This window comes from Cervus canadensis, chromosome 12 (assembly GCF_019320065.1).
Source record: "Cervus canadensis isolate Bull #8, Minnesota chromosome 12, ASM1932006v1, whole genome shotgun sequence".
Classification (NCBI taxonomy): Eukaryota; Metazoa; Chordata; class Mammalia; order Artiodactyla; family Cervidae; genus Cervus; species Cervus canadensis.
Window position 1 is genome coordinate 55,161,336 of NC_057397.1, and position 26,477 is coordinate 55,187,812.

Consider the following 26,477-nt stretch of genomic DNA (forward strand, 5'->3'; position numbering starts at 1 on the left):
TTTCCCTGAATGCCAAGCCAGGACTTATAAGTTATAAGTATAGGCACAATTGTTCTCTTTAGGTTAATGTTTTAGCACAATATTATGGAAAATGGTGTGACTTTAATACTAGACCCCTCACTTGGCACAGTCATTAAAAATGTGAATAACACCTAAAAAAAAAAGGATTATTGGGATTATACTTTACCAAACTAATTATTTTAATAGTGTTATTCATGAGTAACATTCTAGACTTCAAAATCCAGCTGAAAGGAATATGGTATTTTCATATGCTCATTTAGTTGAAATTACTTTGCCATTTAGCAAAAGAACTTCTGTAAAGTGATCTGACTTAAGCAAAAGAGGCATTTTTATAACCTAGTCCATACATAAACAGATGCTTTTATATCTTTAAGATGCTAAAATTTCATGAATATCGGCTTAAGGAATCTACCATATAATAAAAGTATGTTTTTATATACCCTATACTTAAGACAATAAACATATAAAAATACTTGGAATAGGAAAGGAAAATGATTAAGGGTTTTCAACTGCAAACCCTACTGAGTGATACTAAACATTATAGGATAATTTCAAACTGGGTGAGGCCATTGGATTTTGTTTAAATGATGTACAGGTGATGAGGTACACATATATTCTAATTTCACTAAAAACATTTTAAGAAATAATAGGCATAAAGTGAAGAATAAAAGGCATTAAGTACGGAAAGAACATTTTTATGCCAAAGATTCAAAATAAATATTAGTGAAGCAAATTGTTAAGAAGATATTCAAATATTTTGAGTTTTACAGAGGGGCTTCCTTTTTATTACCAAGTAAGTAAATAAGTGTTATTTGCTCAGTCGTGCCCGACTCTTTGTGACCCCATGGACTGCAGCCCACCAGGTGCCTCTGTCCATGAGATTTTCCAGGCAAGGATAATGGAGTGGGTTGCCATTTCCTTCTCCAGGGGGTCTTCCCAACACAGGGATGGAACCCGGGTCTGCTGCACTGCAGGCAAATTCTTTACCCATTGAGCTATAAGGGAAGCCCATTTTTTAAATTATTATATCAAATCAAAGGCCTTTTCTTGCTTTCTGGTTCCCCTACAAACTAATACTGATATCCAAACCTAGATAGATTCCCTACTCTGGTTGATCTTGTTTGCTTACAATGCTCATTCCAGAGCCCTGACTATACTACAAAGTTCTGATTCTTCTCCATGGCCTGACATTTCTTCCCCCTCTAACTGCATGTATCCAAATTCTTCAAGGATCAAGACAAGGTCCAGATGCTGTGAACTCCTGTCTCATAGTTTCGGGTATCTCTGATCTCCCCTCTTTCTGAACTCACCTACATCTAATTTAGCAATCAAAATACAATGAGCATTAAAAGGTATACATAACCTTTTCGTGTACATATTATTTTTATTTGCCAAAATAAAACTATAAGTTTGCATAGGTCAGGAATTGTCTTTTACATCCAAAAGTATCAAGTATTCTCCAAAATGCTAATAAAAAAATGGAAAAAAATGTAATACTTTGGCAGCAATATGATTTGAACAAGTGAAAAATAACAGTTCAAATATTAACTTCTTGTTTTTATTCTCATACTTGTATTATTAAAATTTCAGGACCTCCAAGATTTCAGGAGAATATAAGTCAATCTTTACCCTTAAAGGGATATTCTATGGATTTCTATCTATACCAAACTCTCTTTCTTCCTATCTACTATATACAAGTAGCCTATACACACTTTCTTCCTGTACCTTGCTTTTTCACATATGTACATAATCATATGTACATACTTTTTTTGCACCTTGGTTTTTCTCACATGTAATTATATGTCTACATACAATGTTTCCTTATCAATTCACATATGGAGATGCCTCATTGCCTTTAATGGTTATAAAGCATTTCACTGAATGGATTTACTCTATTAGCCTGGCTCACAGTGAAGGAGATTCAGTTTGCATCTGAGATTCTGCAATTACAAACTCTGGAGTGTCTACCTATGTATCTATAGATGTAGATTACAATGCAGATGTTATGTTTGTGGCCAGTGAGGTTTGGAAGTAAGGTTTCTGGGTCAAATCTATGCATATTTTTACTTTTGAAAGATACGGGTAAATTGCCTTTTTTAGAAGCTGTACCAATTTGCCCTCCTACAGGCTGAGTATAAGCTTAATTTCTCTGACTTTACTGCTTCTGAGAGTACCAACAGATGTGGTAGATTTTATAGATACACTTCTTGAAGTGTATACATTGTTCAAATCAGAAGTACTACTGTTTTACACACCCAATTAATCCCTAAGCCTGGTCGATTCTACTTTTGAGACCTTTGGAACATGTCCACTCTGGTTGTTTATTTTTAAAATAGGAAAGTTAATTGTCCTCTTAGCAAAAGATTATGGTGAGAATTAAAATAATAATGCATAAAAGGACTTAATATTGCCTGGCACAGAGTAAGAGTTTAAAAACATGACAATGGAAATGATGATGATGATAATAATGATAACAATAAGGAGACACTGATGATAACAGATGTCTACCCCAGTACCTTTTATTACTCTACTTTGCCCTCACAGTAAAGCCCAAAGTCCTCGATATGGTTTATAAGACTTGAAATGATCTGATTAAAATAGATAATGTTTCTTCCAAACTTTCCTAACCCTTGTTAGGTGTAGCTCCCTCATAATATCATGTTCTTAACCCACAATAACTTTTAGAAACAATGGTTTACTTCCTTGACATAGGTCTATATTTCCCTCTAGATTGTAAGTTCCTTGAGAACAAACACCAAGTCTCAACACAACCTAGTAAACCTAAAGCCTATCACAGTGCTGGAGACGGAGAAGAAATATAATAAATGTATGCTAAAAAATAAAGAAATAAATATCTGAAATAAAGAAATGTAAAATTCTACAGAATGCTGAACTAAAGCAGTGACTCTTTCCCTTTTAAACTATAAAAATATCATTTTTTATTTTGATTTTGATTTACAGGTTCCAGACTTCTAAAATGTAATCACTTTTTAAACTGATTTTTTATGTTTCTTTGAAACTTGTATACATCAGGGAATATTAATTATGGAAACATTGAGGGGAAATCATTTCATTTTTCAAGTCTCTTTTGCTCCTCAATTTTATCCAAACCATGGCTTAGAAGGAAACTACGTAAACTAAGATCTTTCTGTTTGGATATGCAAAATGAGGTCAAACAGTTCTAATACTTTATCTACTTCTGGAATCATCACACAAAATCCCTAACAGGAGACAGATGTCTCTCTCTAGAACAATTCCGTGATTAAGGTCAGCATGGCTATAGACCAAATAGCCCAATTACCTTCCAAGTTGTTTTTATACCCAACTCATACTTGGCCCCCAAAATACAGCCTTTGCAGAAGGCTGGGAAATCCCACACGTTACCACTTCATGTCAGCACAGATGGTAACCTTGGAGACAAGCTAATGCAAAGCTTTATGTGTCCTCTCACCACAGTGCAGCTGTCCTTTTACTTGTATTAAAGCCATTTCATGGGAGATATTAGTATTCAATTGAGCATGTCAGTAATTGGTCTAAAAGCATTTATCACAAGAGACTTGGCTATATTTATGATTATCCTAAGTACCCACTTCCAAAATATCCTCTATGTTCACATTATAGGAAGTACTTATCATAAGAGAAATAAAAGGTTACGGGCCTTAGAGTAATTTTTAAATAAATTAACACACTAGACAAAGATCATCTTAAAAGAGTTTGAGATTATTTTCCTCAGAATAATTGACTGCACTAGATACAATTAGGACTTTCTGAGGAAAATTCATTTTATTCTTATATGAACTACAATGATACATTTTTCAGCTGTGTTTTTGTGATTTGATCTTATTTTCTTTCAAACCATAATACAGTCATAAGCTTCTCTGCTGCCTGTATCTTCCAACTCCATCACTTCCTAGTTCTTCTCCTCTGTGTCCCTGATTCTGTACAATCTTTCCTATGACTTTAAACTATACTTTTCTCTTACTTCCTACCTTTAATGGCAAACTCCATGAAATATTACCTGTGTCCACTGCCTTCTCTTTTTCATCACCCACCTCTGCTTTCTAGTTTCTACTCCAATAATCTCATCACCAGTCAACTGATTCCAGTAGTCTTCTGTCAGATGCCACTCCCATTGTTCACTTGTCCTGAACTCTCCTTCTTTGACTTCTAGGATGCTGAAATATCCAGACTCTCCTAAACCTCTCTGTCCTTCATTAATCTATCATCATTCCTCCATTTCCTTTAAGTTGAAATTCTTCAAAGTTTTGTCTAATGTGATTTTCCCAGTACATGATTCACAAAGTTCTATCTATGGATCTGATTTTTTTTTCTGACTTTCAGAATCATTTTTTCCATTTATTTGTTAAACAGTTGACAAACCTTATTTCTTGTTGGTATTTTACCACTTAATAATATCTCAAGTCACTGTTTACTTTTTATACCTACTACCACCACCCAAGTTCAAGCTCTTATTATGCTTTGTCTTAACTATCTTTTTTCAGATATTTTTAGGTAACTGAAAACATATAAATAAATAGATAATAAAGAATATTTTAAAATCTTAAGATGGACCAGCATTCTAATGGAAAAATGGATTTTTTTAAAGATTCTTTGGCAGGTTAGTGTTTGATAAGGAATATATCATTGTCTGGAAAATACCTGAAGCCTATCCCTTGAGTGCTAGTCTTCTCTGGTATACTGTTTTCAAATCACTATCTAGAAATTGTTCTATTGGCTTTGAACTTGTCTCTGATCCTCAATCCATATTAGAAATTAATTTTACCAAGGCAAAGCGCATATACATACAAACTCCTTATCTGGAAAACCTCAAATAACTCCCACCACCTAAATACTACACTTGGGGTCTTCATCCATATTGTTTGCACCCTATTTTCTGGCTTGTCCTCACTCAGTTGGATTACCACCATTTAGTGAATTTGTTTTCACCCTCTGCTGCGGGCCTCACACAGCACTCTGTATGTACATTGTCAGTTCAGTTCAGTTCAGTCGCTCAGTCCGACTCCTTGTGACCCCATGAACCACAGCACGCCAGGCCTCCCTGTCCATCACCAACTCCCAGAGTCCACCCAAACCCATGTCCATTGTGTTGGTGATGCCATCCAGCCATCTCATCCTCTGTTGTCCCCTTCTCCTCCTGCCCTCAATCTTTCCCAGCATCAGGGTCTTTTCAAATGAGTTACCTCTCCGCATCAGGTGGCCAAAGTATTGGAGTTCCAGCTTCAACATCAGTCCCTCCAATGAACACTCAGGACTGATCTCCTTTAGGATGGACTGGTTGGATCTCCTTGCAGTCCAAGGGACTCTCAAGAGTCTTCTCCAACACCACAGTTCAAAAGCATCTATTCTTCTGTGCTCAGCCTTCTTTATAGTCCAACTCTCACATCCATACCTGACCACTGGAAAAACCATAGCCTTGACTAGACGGACCTTTGTTGGCAAAGTAATGTCTCTGCTTTTTAATATGCTACAAATAGGCAAAAATATTAAATTGAAATCTCAGTTCAAAACTCAAATTTTTCAGGTGTACCTTATTGTACCCAAGGGTAGCACTAACTATATAAACCTTTTAAAATGTATGCTACATCTAAACTGCCTAAGGTTCTTAGAATTTACAATATTTTTTGATGAGTCACTAAAGGTTCAATCTCATGTGGATTGCCCAGTAAAAAAGATTGACAAAACACAGTTTATTTAAGAAGAGAAAGAATTTTTTCTAAATAAATCTTTCAAGTAAAAAAATATCTTAGGCACACTTAATAAATCTTCCTGTAGTCTCAGAACATAAGCACTTTACTATTCAGGATTAACTTGGGAGAAGTGGGGAAAACCAGCCCATGAACACAGTACAGTTTAGGAATGTAATATACAGTTGTTGATTTTTCCCTGAAGACTTGCAAGCATGGCTTCCAGGCTCCTCATGGTTCAGCTTAGGTCACCTTGTTGATCCTCATCTCAAGCTAACCCCACCCTCTAGGCCTCCTAAGGACTGAAAACACGGTGCTTGGTTATCTCCTCAATAAACTGAACATGTTCATGACTATATGTTTCAGAACTAACAGATTGGTCATTATGTTCCTACTTCTGGAAATATCTCTCCCCTGTGGTCCTGAAGGTCTATTTGTCCTGCAAAGTACAGCTCAAGTATCAATGCCCCCTTGTTATTTAAAACTTAGTAGAATGATGTCCCCTTCATATTTATATGCTTCTCATTATATACATATTTCTATTGCAATATTTCCAGTATTCTTGCCTGGAGAATCTCAGGGACAGAGGAGCCTGGTGGGCTGCCATCTATGGGGTCGCACAGAGTCAGACACGACTGAAGCGACTTAGCAGCAGCAGCAGCATTGCAATATTTTTCATGTTTCACTAGTGTTATGATTTGTCTGTTAAAGGTGAGCACTGTGTTTTAATAATATGATATTCTTTATCTAAGAAATAGTTTAAAAAAAAAAACATGGACTGAAGTTTCTAGCCATTGATATGAGGAGCATCTTGTGTTGCAACAGATGGACAGACCATCAGAGAGGAAATACAGTAATATTTCTTTAAAATATAATTATTGATATTTTATAAAAACTAACAAAGCCAATAAATTCAATAGTTATTCACTTATCTGAGTCCTAGCATTTCCTTAACAGTTTTCCCCAGTGGCTCAGTGGTAAAGAATCTACCTGCAATTCAGAAGACGTGGGTTTGAACCCTGGGTAGGGAAGATCCCTTGGAGAAGGAAAGGGCAACCCACTCCAGTATTCTTGCCTGGAAATCCTATGGATAGAGGAGCCTGACAGGCTACAGTCCACAGGGTTGCAAAAGAGTCAGCTAAGATTTAGCGACTGAACAACAACAAAGTTCCTTAAGAGAAATAATAATTACATCTTATGTTTTTTTCTTTATTCCCATACTACTTAGCATGGTTTATTATCCAGAAGGAACATTCAATAAATATCTGCTAAATTGATTTTGGTTGAATTGCTTTATTATTATGGTCACGTAAATAATTGATTTTTTTCTAATATTTCTTCTGTTTTTCCTTTTGTTTAACAGTGAAGTCATTTGCATATCAGAGACTCATTAAATACAAGGAAAAACAGTCTACTTCCAAGAGACGAATTCTTAAATGTTAACAGCTTCTCTGTTAATAACCAAGTAGTTGACCCCTTCATGGAAATACCTATTTCGTAGGGAATGTAGCATCTTAGAGTGAGGCATTTTTATTAGATATAAATTAAAGTACAAGCAAAATATGTGCATGTCATTCTTCACTAAGACACATGTTTTATTCTTTTGGACATTATCTGAAAATACCCAACAGCATCAAAAATCAGTTTACTTCTTCAAACAAGTCCTGCTGGTGAGCCTAGAAAACTGACTTTTCTCTGCTAGTCTTTGACTTTCATTTTGCAGAGACAGACATGCTTAATTAAAACTGAAAACTGAGGAACTTCCACCTTTCAGAGCTAAACAGAAAGTTTCTCTAAACATGACAGAGTATCACTGAAATTTCAATGAAACACACAATCATTGGCAGAAGGATGGTGTTGCCACCAGCAAAGCGAATTAGGGATGGAAAAATAGCTCAGATATTCATGCTGATATGTAAAAAAAAAAAAAAAGGGTTTTCTTAGCTTATCATCCAAATTTTCTTTCTTCACAGCAGCACTTACTCAACAATTTCTTCATCAACTCTTAATTTATTAAATAAAAATTTACTCGTCTTAACCCCAAGTCTTAGTGTTCTTCTAAGAATCCAGACCCTTAAGAATTGTCAGAAATTATAACTCCTTGAATGATGACTGAATGCCTCCTTCCTCAGCCAAAACAGTTTTATGATTTGAGGACCACATAATAGGCAATTTATCCTTCAACATTTCCTTAAGGACCCTGAGGTGTTCAGAGTTATGCAAATACACAAGGTTTCTATTTGTTGGTTGAATTGTTTTTTAACATTACTTCAAATTCTCACTTAAAAGTTGTATCAGCTTATTTTTGGATATTTAATACCCTGGATCTTTTTTCTTATCCTCTGATAAATTCATTTTTAAAATGCCACATTTTACCAAGAAAATAAGTATTTATGAAAAAATTTTAGCTCCCTTTCTCAACTGTATTCTGTAATTCACTGGGAAAAACTGCTACAATCTCATTATCAAAAAGCTGCTTCAAATGACGCTGCCTTGCATAGTTTTTAAATCGTTTGTACCATTCTCAGCTTGATGTTGAAACCTGACTTCTTTACCAAATGATCTATCTCTTTCATCCTCTTCTTCAGATCTTCAAAGCTATGTAGTACCTTCAGTAACATCTATCTGCTTTCAAAGATCATGATTATCTATCCATTGCATGAAGTATATTTCTAGCTTTTCAAACATACCAAACTATGTTTGAGTGACACTGTGAAGCTTTAAAAAACCAATAATCATAATATAGAATTGTGATAGACATTTTTATGAGTAGGAAAAAAAAGCCTATGCATTATAGATGAAGACATACACATGACCAGGCTTACATCTTTTGTGTGTTCACCCCTTTCAATATACTTTCAATGATCCTTCCAATGAATGGAATTCCCTAGATCTTTTTCACTCACTAACTTTCTTCAAAGGCTTTTCCATTTCATTAGAAGACACTGAAATGATCTTATAAGGAGAACAGCTAAGCTATGATGGAAGAACACATTCTTGTACATGGACTCACCTGCAACTTAAATATTTCCATTTTTGCACTATATAAGTTTGTTACTTGAATTTCCATTTGGATGGCAAACTTTTAGTGAAAAATTTTATACATTATTTTAGCAAATACTTTGATAGCAAGAGTCCAGATAGTGAGGGCTATCTGTTTTGCAGGAATATACATGTTTACTGGTCTATAATTTAAAATCTTAGAGTTAAGAAACATTGCCCAATTCATTCCTCCATTCTGTAGGCAGAATTGATTACTGCCAGTTAAGAACCCCTACTACTGCCTATAAATGTTTAAAAATCAGAGGGGGAATCTGGTCTGTAGCATCTGCCAATTTCTGTCATGTAGAGAATTCAACAATAAGGGGGCAATTTCAATCTATCAATGTGGCATCATTGCCATAAGGAATGCTTATTATTGGTCCTCAGGCACCATGCTGGGGAGGGCTGGTAAACAACCTGGATATGGAGTACAAGGTGTGGAGAAAGCGAGGAAAGGGGGGAAGCTGAGACAAATTATTTAAAAAAGGCAAAGAGAAACACTGAAGAAAATTCTTGGAGAGAAGAGGTCAGGTCAATAATAGATGGAAGGATGAAGCCAATACAGAAAAAAGACATAAAACTTTATCTGAGGCTTGACAAAAAGAGGTGAGGTTGGTTATAGACAGAGGAATATTTTTAGGTACAGGATCAGAAATTGTGGTACTTAAGACTAAGAGAATTCAGAGTTTCCAATACCTTTTAACAGTAGGAAGCTAAGCAATTGGGCAGCCCTGAGCTGTCAAGATAGATGAGCTCATGTGCGGTATAGGAGCAGATGGTGATCAGGAGCAAGTACTAAATACATGTGTATGTGTGCACGCATATAGTTGATGTTCTTACCTATCTATCCCTACTAGACTGAACTTCTCCAGAGAAATAAAAGTAACTTCTTTACCTTTGTTTCCTTGACATATATTGCCTAGCTTTTTTTGTTTTCTTTTAACATTATCTTTTTTTTTAACTTTTTATTTTATATTGGGGTATAGCCAATTAGGGTTTTCCTAGTGGCTCAGATGGTAAAGAATTAACAGCGATAGCTTCAGATGAACAGCAAGGAGACTCAGCCATACATAAAGATGTATCCATTCACCTCCAAACTCCCCTCCCATCTAGGTTGCCACAGAATATTAAGTAGAGTTCTGTGTGATACAGGAAGTCCTTGTTGGGTTATCCATTTTAAATATAGCAGTGTGCACATGTTTTCATAAGTAGACATAGACTGAATGATCAAATAAACACAGATAAAATAAGTATCTCTAAAAGGATGTACTATTTTAAATATCCTTTATTTCTCAATCTCATTCAAATCCAATTAACTTGAATTTAAATATGTTTATGGTATTTGCTGTAGTTGTAGACAAGAGAGCATTTACTTGGGGAAGAATGACCTTATTCCCAACATAAAAAATTTAAGTAATGTATTGCTTATAAAAGAGATTATATACACAAATGACATAAAACACAGGAATCTCGCTCTCCCTTTTATAGGATATGTAGAACAGTACTTTTAGTATAAAAGCTGAAATATTTTCAATGCTCTTGTGTTAAATAAACTAGTCAAGCTTAGCTCTATCACTTAATGTCTTTATTCTCAGTTCATATTTGCTTATTTCTGCAGTATGAATAATGCAATTTTATGTTATGTATCTTTGAGGTTACAGTAAGATTTGCTATAAATGTTTTGCAAATATCAATAAAGGTTGAATAAAACAGTGGCTTTAAGAGAAAACGTTTGAGAGATATCCAAGATTGTAATAGGCAGTATAAATTTATTGCAGTTTACGTCATTGCTTTCTGCTGTGTTCCCTGGTGCTTTTATGTTCTTTATTAATTCATCCATTCATTGATACTTCGGACCATATTTAAATGACTGTTACCTGAGAGGCATTGTTCTATGAGCCAGGATTGCAGCAAAAAAATACAAAAAAAAAAACAAAGAAAAAACTGCTGTCTTCATGTGGTTTAATATCGCAGTATAGTAAAAAGGCTACAGCAACAAAATAATAAAGAAGAAATGATAAATGCTGTGAGGAAAAGCAGAGTAAGACAAGGGGCCTGCAGGTGATAAGGCTGTTATTTTAGATATGGTGGTCAAGGAACCTCAATCTAAGGAGGTGACATCTGGACAAAATAAATAAATAAAAGGGAATAATTGAATCTTTCTAAAGTACTTATGGATTTTGAAGAATTTTTCAAAGTTACATCAAAAATAAAAGTAGGGAATACAGCAGCTCAAGTAAAACTTATAAAGCATATTATTACACTTAGTTTTGCTTTCTTAAATGGACTAAGCCAAAGAAAATTTATTAGTGACTTGAGTGGCAGATCATTATTATGATCCATTTAAATCAGAAGCTTTTCTTTCCTTTCCCCAACTGACAACTGCTCCAATTACCAACTATCAGGTGACTGCTACTAATTGCTATGGTATGGAAAACTAGAGATATAGTTAAAAGGATTCAGTGAAAACAGTTAAAACATTCTAACTGATGGCTTTAATGCTTGCCTATAGAGAATATATAGAGAATGCTTGCCTATGGGCTTCCCTCATAGCTCAGTTGGTAAAGAATTTGCCTGCAATGCAGGAGACCTGGGTTTGACTCCTGGGTTGGGAAGATCCCTTGGAGAAGGAAATGGCAACCCACTCCAGTATTCTTGCCTGGAAAATCCCATGGACAGAGGAGCCTGGCGGGCTACAGCCCATAGGGTCACAAGAGTTGGACATGACTTCACGACGAAACCACCAGAGAAGTCTTGGTGGTAGGCTTACAAAAGTTCTTTCCTTATCTCTGAAAATTTGTGTTTGTCAACTGACTCAGAAAAGAAATATTTAGATAAAAAATATGATTTACATATGAGATCACAAAGGCTAATATTTATTAAGTGCTTACCCTATTTCAGACTTTGTTCTAAGCACCTTATCTCGATTCCTCTTTCAAAAACTAAGCATGCTCTCTCAGTTTTATTTTCTGGAAAATGGGGAGAAAAGAATAGTAGTACCCTCTTCAGAGTTTTACTGACAAATTTATTATTTACCATCTATTATACAGCAAAGAAAAAATTATGTTTTTATCAGAAGGAAGATCAGTTCAGTTCAGTTCAATCGCTCAGTCGTGTCTGACTCTTTGTGACCCCATGAATTGCAGCACGCCAGGCCTCCCTGTCCATCACCTATAAAGACTCTCAGACAGAAATGAACTTGTGTTTTAGGTACTGCAAAAGTCCAGTATGACTCATTCAACGTGTGTGTGTGTGTGCTCAGTCATGTCTGACTCTTTGTGGCCCCATGGACTGTAGCCTGCCAGGCTCCTCTGCCCATGGAATTTTTCAGGTAAGAATACTGGAGTGAGTTGTGGTTTCCTCCTCCAGGGAATCTTCCCAACCCAGGGATCAAACCTGCATCTGTTGCGTCTCCTGCTTTGGTTAGGTGGATTCTTTACCATTAGCATCACCTGGGAAGCACTCCTCATTCAATATGTGTTCCATATACCTAAAGAGCAGTATGTCCTACATGCCAGAATATTACTGGTTATCTTTATTTTTTCTGTTTTATCTTTTGTTAAATTTGTCAATGCCTATATTTGCTGAACACATGCAATGAGGGAGTAACTACCAAAGAGCAAGATTTCAAAGCAGTTTCCCAACGTGGAATCAGAAAACCTAAGTCTGTTCTTAAAGAAAACATGAAATGCAAAATATGAATCTCCCTTTAAGAAGAGAAACAGCTTTAAGAGAAAATTGAAAAAGAAATCACTTTATTTAGGTGCTATGTGTAAATTCCTTCTTTTGAGGATGAGGATAACTTGAGAGGACAGAGAGTATTCACAACTCTATTTGCTAAAGGGTAGGTTAAAGACAGAGGGAGAGAGAGCAGTATGACATCAGGGAAGCACGCATTTCCTTTCCAAACAGTCACTCTTTGAATAGATTTCAAGAATAAAATATGTTGGGAAAGTGAAAGTCGCTCAGTCGTGTCTGACTCTTTGCGACCCCATGGACTTTACAGTCCATGTAGTTCTCCAGGTCAGAATACTGATGGGTTGCCTTTCCCTTCTCCAGGGGATCTTCCCAACCCAGGGATGGAATCCAGGTCTCCCACATTGCAGGTGGACTCTTTACCAGCTGAGCCACCAGAGAAGTTCAAAATATGTTTTAGAGACTTTCAAGTGATAAAGCCTGGAAGGTTCAGGAAATACTGACAGCTAATGTCAATATACCTATAAGTCACTTCAGACATAACAACTTACAATGAAAACTCTCAGATTTTCCACTGGAGAGTAAGGGGTTTTTTTTCCCCCTAAAGCTATAAGAAGCCAAATTAGTTTTTAGTTTCTGAGACAGTTATTACAACGTTATGTTTTCCTTATGTACAATTTTAAATGCTGAAGCACAAATGCTTCTGATAGCACTTGAAGCCAAACACGATATGAAGTTCTGTTCATACTTCAATATAAGGTAAAGGTGATTAATTAGATTTAAAATGGAGACTTTATACTTCTACTTCCTTTCTTTGGAGCAATATTTTCTTCTGTCCCTTATAACTTGACAGGAAAAGTATAATGTCAAGAACACTTACGTTTGGCACTCTGAGACATTTAGGACCTTGTATAACAAATTCTGACAATGTTTAAATAATGTTTAAAGTCAGATCAATAGGCACCTAAGAGTCGTTCCATAATGAAAGTTTTCTATGTGCACAACGTCACAAAGTTCAGAGGCTTAGGTTCTACCCCAAGATGGTATCAGAAACCTGTGCGACCCTACTCCTTTAAGGAGCAGCAATCTCTGTCTCTATCTGTAAACAACAGCAGACAAATTATGTCACCTGCCTGAAACATTTCATAAAATGTCAAGCACTATTCCAATAATCTTTATCATTTATTACCATTGTTACCTCAGGTAACAAATTTTAAGATTCTAGGATTGTGCTAATAAAGCTCTTTGGAAAAACTAATAAAATTTGAATCCCTAAATATGAAATTGTATTTCATATAATATTGACATTAAATGTATTTTGTTGTATTCTAGTTACTAGGTATACAACGATATGTTCATCAGATATTTAATTACTTAGAAGGCTGTAGTCACAAGTCACGTTTTAATAGTAAGTGATAGTTTCCTTTGTATCTCTCTTTTTGCCTTTCTCTGTTTCTATCTCTCTTTCTTTGCACAGAGACACACACACAAGTATATTGCTTCCCTATTTTTAGAAAAATTAGTAAATAAATCAAGTATTTACTATTCTACTAGGTAAGTCCTATGCTTCAGTGACAATCTGTATTTAGAAAATTTTTGGATTCTTGACAAACTAATTTTGACAAATGTTGGCATATGTAGCTGAAATATAAATAATTTAGAGACAGAAATTTTAAGTTTTCTTCGTTTACTGACTTTTCTTCCCTCTCTATTTCTCAGCTTATGCTACTGTCACATATGACATAAGCTCTTACTTTCAGTTTTCTTATTTTAGTCAATAAGCCAACATCATGTACAGAACACGTCTAGACCAGAAAACTATTTTCTTAGAATAATAATTTCTTCCAAACTGTTTTTGTTCATTAAGTATGACATCTGATAGAGATATTTTGGACTTAAAAATCATAACTAAAATCTCATCAGGAAACAGCAAGAATATTCATGAATTATCTCTGTACTTCTATGTTAATTATAAAACTAAGTCATGCTTTACAATGTAGAGATGGTTCTCAATTAGAAAATTAACTAAGCATAGCTGCTGGATGTTAAATTTTAACATATTTATAAAATACAAATACAGCTTTCTTTATGAAGGGTTTATAATATCCTATCATTAAGCTATAGACATTTGCTTAACAACATTTGAATTAAGCTCTTTGCCTAAATGACATTTGCCAGCATAAGCCATTGGTTTATGTCAACATTCCCAGGTCATTAAAGAGTCATTCCGGTCTAATGTTTATAACAAGAAGTAATAGGAAGTTTTGTCAGCCTGCGACACTGCCATAAATTCTCCAATTTGGTTTTCATTTCCTACAAAGAGCTGTAGAGGAGTTCACCAAGAATAAAATACCTTCAGAAGAGGAAGTTGAAGTCAACGTAGTGGGCCTTGCCAGCGTCCCTTCCCAAATTCAGTTAGTAATAATACTCTGCAGGGAGGAGGAACCTGGCAAAAATAAAAACGTGCTCTAAATTAGTTAAAGCTGATAGACACAATGTGATTCAATGCGTTGGTTTGAATTTAGGCACAAATCTACAAATAAAATGTGAGTGAGGTAGCAACATATTACAAAGAGATCACTGGGTTAGTTAGAGTGGGAAACCCAATCCCTTAATGACCAGAGGTAGGTCACTTGCCCCCAAGGGAGTCACTCACAGCCATCATTCAGGGCAGCCTGATGAAACACCCCCAGTCTCTGACTTTGCCACTGGAACTGCTGAATGCCAGCATCACATCTCAACTGCTATTCTTCCCAACAGCACACAATGGACGCCTCAGGGTCCTTGGAGATGCATGAGATGCCAGACGATACCTAGTCCTCACTGTCAGTATGCACCTGCCCGACCTGCATAAACTGTGATCCTGTCACCTGCTTTTTGACTAGCCTTCCTCACCCTCTCCCTTCTTCCCAATGGGCCTAAGGAAAATGGGATTGGTGTTAAAGTCAACCTTTCTATTCATATCTTGTGAATCTGAATTATCTATGTAAAAACTCACTCTTTTAGAGAAAAATCAAAGATCCCGAACCTAGTTCTAATTCTTGACCCCAAGAATTAGTGCTTAATCAGATGAGGAACTAAATAATCCAGGAAATCATTTAGCTCAAATTACATGCGTTAATATTACTTCAATGAACAGGCTACCATAGTGACTGTAACCAAGTGGATATGATGGGGTGAAAGAAGGAGAAACACTAAAGGTCCAAACTGCCATGTCCTCCCATGGAAAAGAATTTGTGAAAGATGCAGCCTTTAATTCTGGATGGTGAATAAGGCAGTCTGAATCTAATAGTAGGCATTCATTCAAATATTTCTCAGTATAGACTGCAGACCATTGTTCAGTCTGGGATAACCAGAAATCAAAGAAACACCTGATTTCAAGGAGTTCAAGGTGCAGTGTGGGGGGCAGAGATGAAAATGTGCAGCTAAAATATGACATAACTGTATGCCTGGGTCTTAGAAGAGGAAAGTGGAGGATATACAGCCATGGATCAGGGCAAGGAAAGGCAGGTCTGGGTGACCTTCCTAAAGGTCAAGTCAGAGTTTATGAAAATTGCCAATTGAAGTGCTTTGAGTGGAGAAGAAACATATGCCAAGGGCACTGAGAGAGCATGGTATGTTGACATGGTTAGGAATGGGTATGGCATAAAAGGTATGTGTGTGCCTATGTGTCTATGTGTTTAGGGTAAGACGTGAGATGAAATGGGAAAGGTAGGTATGATGTTCCAAAAAAAGATGTTAGTTAAATTTTTTTAGATGTTAGGTAAACACTTAAAACACAAGCAAGCAAAACAAAAATAAGCTAGAATTTTTCAATATTAAAAAAAATATTTGCATGTCAAAGGGCACTACAAAGACTGTAAAGATACTCTACAGAATAGGAGAAAATATTTACAAAGTAGAGCTGTTAAGGCTTTAGCATTCACAATATATAAGAACTCTTACAACCAATACAAAGAAAACTCATCCAATTAAAATTGAGCAATTAACATATCTAAATGTTGGCGAGAATGTTTAGAAATTGGAGCTCTCATATCTTGTTGATGAGAAAGCAAAAATGTGGAAAACAGTTTGACAGTTACTCCAAAATTTAAACATAGTTTTACTACATGACCCAGCAATTCCACTCCTAGGTATTTATACAAAAGTGTTGGAAGCATCAGTTCAGTTCAGTTCAGTCGCTCAGTCGTGTCCGACTCTTTGTGACCCCATGAACCGCAGCACGCCAGGCCTCCCTGTCCATCACCAACTCCCGGAGTTCACCCAAACCCATGTCCATGGACACAAAAACTTACAGTAAATGTTCATAGCACTGTTTTCATGATATCCAAAAGTGGAAGGAAGTTAAACGTCCAACAGCTGATAAGAGGGTAAACAAAATGTAGCACACCCGTACAACCATACAATGGAACACTATTCAGCCACAAAAAGAAAAGGAAGTACTGAGACGTACACAGATGAACCTTGAAAACTTTATGCTGAGTAAAAGAATACAGAGAAAGTCTCAGGTTGTACAATTCAATTTATATGAAATGTCCAGGATAGGCAAATCCACAGTGACAGAAAGCAGATTATGGTTACCAGGAACCAGGAAAGAATAGAAAGTGACTGCCAATAGGTATGGAATTTCTTTTGTGAATGATGCCAATGTTCTGGAATTAGCAGTGATGGTTGTACAATTGTTTTTTTTTTTTTAATATATTAAAAAACTACTGATTCTATACTTTAAATGGGTGAATTTTATGGCAAACATATTTTATCTTGATTAAAACATCATTTAATGTGTTTCCAAATGAAATGTAAACTCCACAGACATGACATGGTAGGTTTGAGTCTCAATTACAAGGTACAAGTCTCCAAAACTCAATTTTATCTTTCTTGGCTTTTCCCATGATCAGCCCTTGTACTATAAATGCATTCAATTTCTGACCAACAAATTATGTAGGAATCAGTAAAAATCTAATCTGTTCTGATAAGTATGGCAAATTTCTTCTTTTTTATATGGAGACTTAGTGACATCTAGAAAACAAGACGCAAATTAATTCCAATACACTGTATGCAGAATGGTAAAGAGCACAGAAACTCTGATATTGCATGTAGAATGTATTAAAGAAATATCAAGTAGACATGAAATAAAGACCCAGGAGGTGACTTAGGGTAGTGATTGTTGTTGTTATTTAGTTGCTAAATCATGTTGACTCCTTGTGACCCCATGGACTGTAACCCATCAGGCTCCCCTGTTCATGGGATTTCCGAGGCAAGAATACTAGAGTAGGCTGCCATTTTCTTCTTCAGGGGATCTTCCCAACCCAGGGATTGAACCCATCTCCTGCATTGACAGGCAGATCCTTGACCACTGAGCAACAACAAGAGTAGTGCTATTCCTAGTACAATTCACAGATCTCTGCTAATCAAAGAAATGTTAGTTACCAGTCTGCAGTGACATAGAAGTTTGCACCAGAATGAAAAACATTAATTTGTTATGATAATCATGGCAAGTTTCTTAAATAAACATGGCAAGATCTTAAGTATCAGTTTTTCTTCTATAATATTTTTAAAAGTGGAAATCCAACTGGAAAAAGATCCAACTAGAAGAAGAAATACGGTAAAAACAGATTCTTAAAACAGTATAAGCACAGCTCGAATTTTGAAGCTGTTAATTTATCATGTTAGCCTAAACTTTCCCTTGATACCTTCCCATATTGGCTTCCCAATTCCTGAATACATGACTTGGTTTTATAAATTCCCTAATCCAAAAAATGTTATCATTTATTTTATGAGAAAACAAAAAGAAGAAATTAGTGTATGTAGAGTTGGACAGAAGGGGAGTAGAGGTACACACACCCCATCCTTTCTAAGAAATAAATAAAACAAATGGTGCCAAAAGCATTCCATTAAAGATATTTGTCATGTTTCCTATCACAAATTACAAAGAATAAAATTCTGTCAAAATGGAATTCAGAGACATTCCTTCTGTAATTCTCACAAATAACTTCAAAGCTATCACTTATTACATTATAGCTTTATTAAAAAGCTAATACAAGATGTGTTTAAATTAATTTTATAATTTAATTCTAAAATGCATCTAAGATACTGCAATTGCAATGAATTAGTAAAGGAAAATGTATTTGTATAATGTATTTGTATATTTGTTTCCATGACAAGTTAATCTATGGTAGCAAAAATTTTAATTCTGAAAAACATTTGAAGCAATTTTTCAAATATTTCATTTCAATCAACTAATGGAAAATACCCAACCATATCTACAAAAAGTTAACTTTAAAATGTTTTGTTGATATTAGACAATTAGAATATATTACTATTTTTTTGTCACTGGATGAAATGTTTGTTTACTTGAAGATTAAAGTTAAAGTGAACTTAAATATTTATAAAGTAGAGTAAATAATATTGGAGTAGCAGTTCATAAACAGACAAATAACAAGTAGTTCTTGAACAAGACAGTTATTTATTGTACTTCTGTGATTCTGGGCAACTCATCAACACTAAATCACAGCAATATGCAAATAAAGCAACTCCAAAGTCTAAGAGATATTTACAATGAAACTTAGTTCCTCTTGCACTTCATACTTTTCCCTTCTTAACTAACATTTTAAAAACCAGCCAGTTACCACTTAACAAAACTAGCTTCTGGAGATCAGAGAATAATTATTTTCTCTGAGTCCTCAGAAAAAGTTGCCAGAAACAACTACATATTTTTGTAGCAGAAATGTTTCTAACATATTTTACTGTGTGGTCCAATCACTTTGGTTGAATGCTTCAAAACTGGTCAAATAAAAGTGCCACTAGCTTTTCATACCTTGATGACACAGCCCAATGAACTCAAGAGCACTCACCTGCATTTATACTGAATCATGGTCCTTCAGTATGATTTGCTCCCGTGCAGCAAAGGTGAGGTCTTGAGAGACTGAGCCGTAAGCAAACAGTCTTTTTTTTTTGGTTTTTAAAAGATATTTATTTATTTGGCTGTATCAGGCCTTAATTCCAGCACGTGGGATCTGCATTGCGTCATTCAGGATCTTTCATTGCAGTGCACAGACTCTAGTTGTGGTATACGGGCTCAGTGGCTGCGGCTTGCACGGACTTAGCTGCTCCGCGGCTTGTGGGATCTTAGGCATGGGATCCTTTTCACCAGGGATCGAACCCGGATCCCCTGAATTGCAAGGTGGATTCTTAACCCCTGGACAGCCAGAGAAGTCCCTCTAGTGGGTTTTAAGTTTCTTTTTTTTTTTTCACTTTTTTCTTTTTTTTTTTTTCCATTTATTTGTATTAGTTGGAGGCTAATTACTTTACAATATTGTAGTGGTTTTTGTCATACATTGACATGAATCAGCCATGGATTTACATGTATTCCCCATCCTGAACCCCCCTCCCACCTCCCTCCCTATCCCATCCCTCAGGGTCATCCCAGTGCACCAGCCCAGCACTTGTCTCATGCATCCAACCTGGACTGGGATCTGTTTCACACTTGATAACATACATGTTTTGATGCTGTTCTCTCAGATCATCCCACCCTCGCCTTCTCCCACAGAGTCCAAAAGTCTGTTCTATACATCTGTGTCTCTTTTTCTGTCTTGCATATAGGGTTATCGTTACCATCTTTCTAAATTCCATATATATGCGTTAGTATACTGTATTGTCTTTATCTTTCTGGCTTACTTCACTCTGTATAATGGGCTCCAGTTTCATCCATCTCATTAGAACTGATTCAAATGATTTCTTTTTAATGGCTGAGTATATTCCATGGTGTATATGTACCACAGCTTTCTTATCCATTCATCTGCTGATGGGCATCTAGGTTGCTTCCATGTCCTGGCTATTATAATAGTGGCTGCAATGAACATTGGGGTGCACGTGTCTCTTCAGATCTGGTTTCCTCGGTGTGTATGCCCAGGAGTGGGATTGCTAGGTCATATGGCAGTTCTATTTCCAGTTTTTTAAGGAATCTCCACACTGTTCTCCATAGTGGCTGTACTAGTTTGCATTCCCACCAACAGTGTAAGAGGGTTCCCTTTTCTCCACACCCTCTCCAGCATTTATTGCTTGTAGACTTTTGGATAGCAGCCATCCTGACTGGCGTGTAATGGTACCTCATTGTGGTTTTGATTTGCATTTCTCTGATAATGAGTGATGTTGAGCATCTTTTCATGTGTTTGTTAGCCATCTGTATGTCTTCTTTGGAGAAATGTCTGTTTAGTTCTTTGGCCCATTTTTTGATTGGGTCATTTATTTTTCTGGAATTGAGCTGCAGGAGTTGCTTGTATATTTTTGAGATTAATCCTTTGTCTGTTTCTTCATTTGCTATTATTTCTCCCATTCTGAAGGCTGTCTTTTCACCTTGCTTATAGTTTCCTTTGTTGTGCAAAAGCTTTTAAGTTTAATTAGGTCCCATTTGTTTATTTTTGCTTTTATTTCCAATATTCTGGGAGGTGGGTCATAGAGGATCTTGCTGTGATTTGTGTTGGAGAATATTTTGCCTATGTTCTCTTCTAGGAGTTTTATAGTTTCTGGTCTTACATCTAGGTCTTTAATCCATTTTGAGTTTATTTTTGTGTATGGTGTTAGAAAGTGTTCTAGTTTCATTCTTTTACAAGTGGTTGACCAGTTTTCCCAGCACCACTAAGCAAGCGGTCTTAATGCTACTCATCAGGTAAACAAAACACATTCAGAGAAACTTTTACCCATGACACGATTATCTTCTTTTCCCTTTTAATTTTATAAATGAGCATATTTTCCCTTTTTAAGTGTTAAATGTTAAGTGTCTGTTGTAACAGAGGGTCTGGTCAGAGATGGCTGAAAAGGGTTGTGGGGAAAAAAATCACAAACTTATCCCAAAGAACCATTTCTACAACACTTGGCTATCTAGGGTGAAGTAGTTTTTTTCCAGTGAGGCTTCTACCTTACCCGACTATGATGCCAAACTAAAAGGAAATACTAATACTTGAAGGAGCTAATTTTATTTTGAGGAAAGAAAAGCTGTCCTCATTCAACGTTATTTCTTAGAAGTCTTCAAAAAGGTGCCTGGCATTGTATTAAGAACTGTAAATCCAAGTAAGATATAGTACTAATCTTAAACCACTCAACCTAGTCGGGGAAACAAAGGAAGAAGAATGTATAAAGGCCAAGATTTATAAAACAGAATGGCAACTCGGGAAATAAAAACGTTGTGGCTAAAGCACAGGGCAGATACGGGGGAACAGCCAAAAGATGAGGCTAGGAAGAGAGAATTCAGAGTGTGGCCAATACTTATTAAGGATGAACTAGATGCTAACAGTGCAGAAGGGTCCCCTTTTCTCCATATCCTTGTTAACATTTGTTATTTCTTGTCCTTTTTGATAACAGCTTGGTGTAGCTACTATGGAACGCAGTATGGAGGTTTCTCAAAGAATTAAAAATAGATCTACCAAATGGTCAAGCAATTCCACTACTAGGTATCTATCTGAAGAAAATGCAAAAACTAACTCAAATAGATATATGCACCCTATATTCACTGTAGCATTATTTACAATAGCCAAGATATGGAAACAATCTAGGTATCTCTCAATGGATGAACAGATAAAGATGTGGAATACATGCAATGCGACACTGCTCAGTCACAAAAAAAGAATGCAATCTTGCCATGTTGGACTACATGGGTGGCCTTTGTGGGTATAATGTTAAGTTAGAGAAAGACAAACACTACATGATTTCACTTATAAGTGGAATCTAAAAAACAGAAGAAACAAACACTAAATAAATAAAAACAAAAAGAAAACCCAGACAAAACGAAACTCACAGATACAGAGAACAGACTGGTGGTTGCCAGAAGGGGGGATAATAGGGGGAGTGAAATGGATGAAGAGGATTAAGAGGTACACAGTCTTAGCTATAAAATAAATGTCATGGGGATTTAAAGTACAGCATAGAGAACAGAGTCAATAATATTTTATTAACTTTGTACAGTGACAGACGGTATCTAGACTTATTGTAGTGATTATTTCACAACATACACAAATGTCAAATCACTATGTTATACACCTAAAACTAATGTAATATTGTATGTCAACTATACCTCAATAAAAATCTAACTATATGCCAGCTGCTGTGGTAAATGCCACATATATTTTTTTCTCATTTAATCCTTGCAAAACAAGTCTATAAAAGCAGGCCTTATTTTGATCACCCGATTATAGATGAGGAGGCCAAGAAATAAAGAAGGTGTGTAAATTGATACCTATGCTACCCAGTTAATAAGTAGCAGAACCATGATTTGACTGTGGCTCCAAGATTCCAGAGTCTATGCCTAAAGTAAAGGGCTTTGTGTAGAAAAACAAGTTTTGTTTCTTTCTTGTTGTGTCTGACTCTGCAATTCCATGGACTGCAGCTGTTCCGCTCCTCTGTCCATGGAATTCTCCAGGCAAGAGTGCTGGAGTGGGTTGCCATTTCCTTCTCCAGGGGATCTTCCCAGCCCAGGTACTGAACCCAGGTCTCCTGCATTGCAGGCAGATTCTTTACCAACTGAGCCACTAGGGAAGCCCTTGCAGATGAAAAGGTGTCAGGGATGAGTCTCACAAAGATAAGCAGCACAATGAGTTTGACTCCAGACAAAGGTGACCCTGACCCAAAGTTCTGCATGAACTTCAGGGGACAGACCATGAAGCAGGTAGGCATCTGGAGGGCCAAAGTGGTAATGGAGGCTGGAAATGACAGAGCTGTGAGTTTTGGCAGCAGAAATGAAAAGAAGCCATGGCTCTGCTCGAACACTGATTCAATTAGAGATATTTAAGTTTCAAAATAATGGCTCTGAAATAAGAAATATGCTCTTGATAACCCCTAAGAGTCATATAACGTCCTGGTCTAAAAGAATGAAAGGTGATAAGGACTCCTATTATGGCACTATTCCTGCTGAGAATTTCTCTTTTCTCCTATTACTTTCTTCCTCTTCTGTCTTTTATTCTTGGCAATTCTGAATTCTGAAACAAAATTGTCACCCTTTCAATACATGTGTGAGTCTCAGCAAGCAACGCTGACCAATGCTGAAGTATAACATGTCTGCTACAATCAGCTGCTGGCATGGCTGTGCTTATGTTTCACTGTGAATTTTCAGACACCTTCAAGAATACAGTTGTGCCTCCTTTGCTAATTAAGTTTATGTTTAATTTTTAAAGGGGATTTTTTAATCCAAAAGAGGATTTTACTAGATAGGAGTAAAATGCAAATAACAAACTTGTCATCATTACAATCTTCCCCTTGATTGTTATGAATCAAATGAGGCTAATCTACAAACATCAGTGTGCCTTGCATTTCCCTAAATCAAAAGGGCCCCAACCTACTCATATCAGGGCACTGTCCTACCATTCACCTCTTCCACCTTGACCTCTGAGCACTGTAACACTTTGAAGAATGCTACCTGATAGAACACAAACACGACACACACATTACTCCAATGTAGTCTGTTTATATTTCTTTAGGAGTTCTGAATAGGCAGCATGATTAACTGTGGAGCGATTTTTTAAAATATTTTATTTATTTCTTTACTTATTTGGTTGCTGTGGGTCTTAGCTGCAGCACACAGGAGCTTTTGTTGCAGTGCATGGACCCTCTAGTTGTGGCTCTCGGGTTCCAAAGCATGTGGGCTCAGTAGCAGTGGTCTGTGGGCTCAATTGCTCTGCGGCACGTGGGGTCTTAGTTTCCCAACCAAGGATCCAACTCCCATCCCCTCCATTGCAAGGCAGATTCTTAACCACTGGACCACCAGGTAAGTTCCAGCAGTGATTTGAATGGAGGGAAAAAACATGCTCTGACATTTGGAGAATGATATCTGAGTTGTCCATGATTCCTAGAGATTTAGAAGATCACTTTGAAGATATTCTAAAATTTAAGTAACTGACCTGAAGAACTGTTAGTTGAGAGATGCGTTATGTGCACCCCCAGATTGACGCCTGGCATCACAAAGACCTGAACTGGACACAGGAGCCTGTTATTGCTGGTCACCTGTCCTCCTGGGTACGAACCTCCTGTCCCCTGGCCAGGCCATTGCCTCTTCCCCCACTCAGTAAGGCACTCAGCTCATACTAATCAGAGCTTCTCTTTTGGGATGAAAATTTATCCAAGGGTATGCACATGGAGAGAATGGCCAAATATAACCCTTCTGAAGAAATTACAAACATCAGGGGGAAGAGAATCATAGTCTTTTCTCTGTAAATGTGAACTATGAGGCCTGGAACTAAGAGCTGACCATCTCTGTTGCCACCTGTTACTCAAAAATGGATGTCAAAGTAAGAAGTGAGTAAAGATGCGAGAGACACGCATGCATCCAGGATATTCGTGCTATTGAGTGAAGCCCTGGCTGTACCAAGCTTGAATCAATACCACACCCTTTACCCTCCCCATTCCTTTCTCAGTGAAGCTAATTTGATTTGAATTTCTGCCACTTGCAGCTGAGAGTCCTGATTACCAGTGCAAGAACAGCAGTAAATTAACTTCCTCTTTGAAAACGCAAAATAATAGAATATTGGTTTAAAATAACTACATTATATAATGAAATAAACTCATTATCAGTAGATTAACTTAAATTATGAACTGATACTTATAATTCCTTTGGCACTGAGTAACCAACTTTGGAGAACCTTAAGAGACAAAACCAAAAGGATCCTTTTTTTGAAGAATCATTTATGATGAAAGCTAATAGGAAAAAGCTAGTAGATCTCAACATTTAAAACAATGTAGAGAGTTGCATTTAGCAAGGCACATTTTCAGTTGAGCACAATGGAAAATATGAGTGAATATAACATTTCATGAATTATGCATTATATCAGAACCTCATTTGGTAAGCATTCTGACCTCTGCTATTTCTGTTCTGGTGTCTGTTGTAGTCCCAATTAATCAGGAAAGAAATTAGCATGGTAGATAATAGATAATGGTAGAATTAAAGACAGGAAGTTGAAAACCCTTATAGTAATTTAACATTTAAAAGCATGAAATTAGTTTTGAAATTAAAATGAAATCAAAGAGTAGGACCAAGAAGTAACCTCTTTCTAATTCAAGCTATAATTTTTAAGAGGACATAAAATTGCTCTTTATATTTTTATTCTCCACAATGTAGTTCAAATGTGAATGAACTAAATATATAATAAAAACATAGAGAAGTGAGTCGATCAACGTAAGCCCTGCACTAAAACTAAATATATGGCACATTAAAAAATAATCTGGTGATTAGATATAAGAGAAAACTTTTATAAAGGACACTTTATTTTTGAAATTATTACCATAGGCAAATAAATATTTTCATCATAAACAGAAAATTTTATTATGTTTGTTTATTCTCTATCCCAACTCTCACAAAAATGCACAGGGATATATTTTTGTCCAAGAACTTAGAGAAGTATTAAAGGTATTAACAGACACTTGTTTAATGAATAACTGGAAAGTTAACTATGACAATGTTGAATGAAAATAAACACCATATACAGCCCTCTAGTTTGTAACATAATTTATAGTTACCAAAATGTACTTTAATGAGTAAAACTGATAACTGTACACCAGAAGAAAACTATACATAATTTAAACCCAAAGAAAACACCTAGGCCCAGAGGATACTGGTTTGAAAACAAATATGTTCCCTATTCATTGGCATGCGGTCTCATTTTTTCTTACAAATGAGACCCAACAAGTCAGATGAGGAAAAAGAAGGGAGATAGAAAAGAGAGGCGGGGAGGGAGAAGACCGGGAGGAAAAGAGGTAATTTCTGTGACATAGTGGTATAGACAGTGACTCCAAGATTCATATATTCAGTAATATGGTGGAGTCGCTAATGTGACTTCCCCCTATTCCAGCTACATACAGACAGAAGTCAGAGATAAAATTTAACAGTAAATATTCTGAGCTTGTAGGAAGAAAGGAAAATCCCCAGGTGCTAACAATGAAGATAAAACAGTGAAACCAGTAACCCATGAGCCGTAACTGGGGAGCTAGCTTACAGCGTAGACGGTGGAAACTTAGTGAATGTACATCCAT

General features: G+C 36.3%; 1 protein-coding gene across 1 annotated transcript in view; it reads right to left on the reverse strand.

The window, feature by feature from the left end:
• The window catches only part of OXR1 (oxidation resistance 1), a 486,852-nt gene that overhangs the window by 404,932 nt on the left and 55,443 nt on the right, over positions 1 to 26,477 (reverse strand). The window contains exon 2 of the mRNA XM_043483377.1: positions 14,818 to 14,910. The gene's annotated coding sequence lies outside the window, so the exon portion shown is untranslated. The remainder of the gene's footprint in view (positions 1 to 14,817; positions 14,911 to 26,477) is intronic.